Consider the following 4,515-nt stretch of genomic DNA (forward strand, 5'->3'; position numbering starts at 1 on the left):
AGGACTCCTCCTTCACAAAGACCATCAAGGACACTATCTGGAATGACCTCTCAAAAAGATACCAGGTGTGTAGAGTAATTCTCACTAGTTTTCATTATGAATATTCAGGGACCTATACTGTTTTTGTCTTACGGGATGGAAACATCAGACAGTTCTTTGAGGAAGGCACATACTTGGATCCCAGATTCAAGTCAAAAGTGGCAGATGAAGTGTGGAATAGACTGGAGCTGATGAGAAGGACCTGAGAACAAGCGGTAATTCTTATTGGTAATGTACTTCTCTTGAACTGTAGGTCAATATATGTGACCTTCATATCCCACTGAATACAGACTCAGACCAAGAGATAGAACAGGGGTTCTAAGAAAGAACAAGTGACTGAGATGACAGCTCATCTGATAAAGACAGAGCATCTGCAGCAACAACACTGGTAAAACTCCCTGAAAACTGCGGTTGTTAAGCCCCTCCTGAAAAAGAGAAATCTTTATAACAGCATATTGAGTCATATCAAATCTTCCGGTCATAGGCAAGATCATTGAAAAGGTAGTTCTGAATCAGCTGAACAGCTACTTGAACTCAAATGGTTATCTGGATAATTTTCAATCTGGTTTCAGACCGCACCACAGCACAGAGACAGCGTTAGTTAAGATAATAAATGATATTTGCCTAAACTCTGATTCTGGTAAAATATCAGTGCTGGTACTACTAGATCTTAGTGCTGCGTTTGACACTGTCGATCATAACATTCTTCTAGACAGACTGGAAAACTGGGTCCGGCTTTCTGGAATGGCTCTAAACTGGTTCAGGTCATATTTAGAGGGGAGGGGTTATTATGTGAGTATAGGAGAGCATAAGTCTAAGTGGACGTCCATGACATGCGGAGTCCCACAAGGCTCAATTCTAGCGCCGCTCTTGTTTAGCCTGTATATGCTCCCACTAAGTCAAATAATGAGAAAGAATCAAATTGCCTATCACAGCTACGCTGACGACACGCAGATTTACCTAGCCTTATCACCAAATGACTACAGCCCCATTGACTCACTCTGCCAATGCATTGATGAAATCAACAGTTGGATGTGCCAAAATTTTCTTCAGTTAAACAAGGAGAAAACTGAGGTCATTGCGTTCATTGGATACCTAGACTCAAGGGGTCAAACAACCAAAAGGCAAGTCAAGAATCTTGGTGTGATCCTAGAGACCGACCTTAGTTTCAGCTGTCATGTCAAAGCAGTGACTAAATCAGCGTACTATCACCTAAAAAATATTGCAAAAATCAGATGTTTTGTGTCCAGGCAAGACCTGGAGAAACTCGTCCATGCCTTCATCACCAGCAGGGTGGACTATTGTAATGGTCTCCTTACTGGCCTTCCCAAAAGACCATCAGACAGCTGCAGCTCATCCAGAACGCTGCTGCCAGGATCCTGACTCGAACCAGAAAATCAGAGCACATCACACCAGTCCTCAGGTCCTTACACTGGCTTCCAGTGACATTTAGAATTGATTTTAAAGCACTTTTACTCAACTATAAATCACTCAATGGACTAGGACCTAAATACATTGCAGATATGATCACTATTTATACACCTAACAGACCACTCAGATCACTAGGATCAAGTCAGTTAGAAATACCAAAGGTTCACACCAAACGAGGAGAATCTGCTTTTAGTTATTATGCTGCTCGCATCTGGAACCAGCTTCCTGAAGAGATCAGATGTGCTGAAACATTAGTCACTTTTAAATCCAGACTCAAAACTCATCTGTTTAGTTGTGCATTTACAGAATGAGCACTGTGCTGCGTCCGAACTGTTTGCTTCTTTTATTTTAAACTGTTTTAAATCAATCTCTTTTTGCTTTAAATTCAATTGATCTTAAATCAGTGCTTTTATTTTATTTCAATTTCTTTCTTTATTTCAAAGCACTAAACAGTATAAAACAGAAGAATACAATGATATAAATGTATGACGAGATTGAACGATTCGTTATTAAATGCAGAGACAGTATCTGTAATCAATTCAAGATAATCGCTAGAATTGAATTATGTGTCCCCAACAAAGCAAGCCAGAGGCGACAGCGGCAAGGACCCAAAACCCCATCCACAAAAATGAAGAAAAAAACCTTTTAAACGCAGCTGTGACTGATGGAGTAAATGACTTAGTGTGTATGTGCATCAGGATCTGCTGATCTCTCCACAGGGCGCATCTAGGTGTTCTGGTCTCTGATGAACATAGTCTCTGCGTGCTGATCCACCATCTAATCTAGATACAAACTGAGAAACAGAATAAGAAAAAACAAGACTAATATTAGCGTAGATGCCATGCTTTTTACAATGTCACAAGTACATCGTGTTTTATGAGGAGTGTTCCTGGTTCCAGACGATCTAATTAAAGCAGCCTAACAATCTTTTAATGGATTTGAATAATAAAAGTGTATTAATGTGTTATATGTAGGCTAAGATAAAAGATGTGTCTTTAATCTAGATTTAAACTGACAGAGTGTGTTCCCGAACAGAGTTAGGAGATTGTTCCAGAGTTTAGGTGCTAGATAGGAAAAGGATCTGCCAGCCGCAGTTGATTTTGATATTCTAGGTCAGTGGTTCCCAACCTTTTTTAACTCACAGCCCACACAACCAAACACATATGTTTCCGCGGCCCACTGCAAAAAAATTTAAATGAACCTGTTATTTGTGTCGGGTTAGTAACTGAGCTCCCACACATGTGAAACCTAGCGCTAGGTACTCGCTGCTATATTTTTCTTCTTTTAGGTTTATTTTGAGTCTTTTCTGTGTCCTGCTTACTTGTAGATGAAGTATTTTCCTTTTCAGCGATCCCGTTGTCAACCATTTATCCATGTTTACATCTGTTTTGGCATGTATGCAGCAAAAATATGTTACATAGCCTAAATCGGCGGGTTGTTTTTAAACCAATCAACGACCTGGAATAGTGAACGCATAGTAACAGTTTATTATTATTTTTTGTTATTTAATTAATTATGATATTTAATTATTACTACACATTTTACGTACATTAGCAATATTATTATTTCTATTGATAATAACTGGCGGCCCCCTGCAATACCGTTGCGGCCCACTGGGGGGCCGCGGCCCACAGGTTGAAAACCACTGTTCTAGGTATTATCAAATGGACAGAGTTTTGAGAATGCAGCGAACGTGCAGGACTATAATAATGTGATAAGAGCTCACTCAAGTATTGAGGAGCTAAACCATTCAGGGCTTTAAAGGTAATTAATAAGATTTCAAAATCTATCCGATGTTTGATAGGAGCCAGTGCAGTGTTGACAGAACCGGGCTAATATGATCATACTACCTAGTTCTAGTAAGGACTCTAGCTGCTGCGTTTAGGACTAGCTGAAGTTTGTTTATCAAGCGTACAGAACAACCACCCAATAAAGCATTACAATAATCTAACCCAGAGGTCATAAACGCATGAATTAACATTTCTGCATTAGACGTTGAAAGCATAGGACGTAATTAGGATATATTTGGATATACTCAAAAAGACACCACGTGGATCTTGTGACTCCAAAATCGGCAAAGCAACCTTTTAAATAGACACTTTTCTCTTCCGCATATTTGAGTTTTAAACAACTACATTCTCGCCTAAAAGGATGAGCGATCCATGCAAAAGACGCAAGACCGGGCATATGCATGCTCACGCAATTCTGTTCACTTTTACTTTGGATTTTTCAAAATGAGACATCTTAAATAAATCTTTACAAAACAAAATTAACTGAACACGTTTTGCATTATCATGGGTCATGTTTTTTGTCCTAAGTAAAATAACTATGGTATTATTAGGCCTATGCTAAAAGTATACATTATATCATGTATCCATGTTTTTTCTTTAAAATTTTCTCTACGACAAATAACATGGTAAAACACTGTTAATTTGTGGTTACCTTTAGCCACAAAGCACCTTTTGTGAGACAGAAATGTTCTCCAGATGTTGAAGGTTCTTTATGGAACCATGTAGACAAAAAGGGTTCTTTTGGCATTGTTTTAAGAGTGCACTTTAACAAGTAACCATGGCTTTGGTTCAATTTTGAGTAAAACCATGTTAATTTTGGTAAGGGTTGTTGCTGTTGTCCCCTTTAAAACCTGTTATAAAATGATCTGAATATTTGCCTGCTATTCCTACTCTTTGAAACAATTTTTCAGACTGGTATACTGCTAAAATTTGCTTTCGGTTTATGTTAATGCTTAAGTAAGTAACGACAAAACTAATCTATTTACAGATGAACTGATCTGAACTTGAAGTCCTGAACAGTACAGTTTTGCCTCTCTGCTCCATCTGGACACTTCCAGACCATTCTGGACTTGATTCTCAGAGCCTTTTGCGCAAGGCAAATCAAGGCCGATTCTCATTTATTCGTTTTTACTCATTCAGTAATTTATTTTTGATTTTATATAGTTTTATTATTTAATGGCGAATTCTGAAATACTCAGTTTAGTACCTTGGACAGACAATAAAAACAACCATTTTAAAAAAAGAAAGAAAAAGT

The sequence above is a fragment of the Puntigrus tetrazona genome, chromosome 24 (genome assembly GCF_018831695.1).
Source record: "Puntigrus tetrazona isolate hp1 chromosome 24, ASM1883169v1, whole genome shotgun sequence".
Taxonomy (NCBI): domain Eukaryota; kingdom Metazoa; phylum Chordata; class Actinopteri; order Cypriniformes; family Cyprinidae; genus Puntigrus; species Puntigrus tetrazona.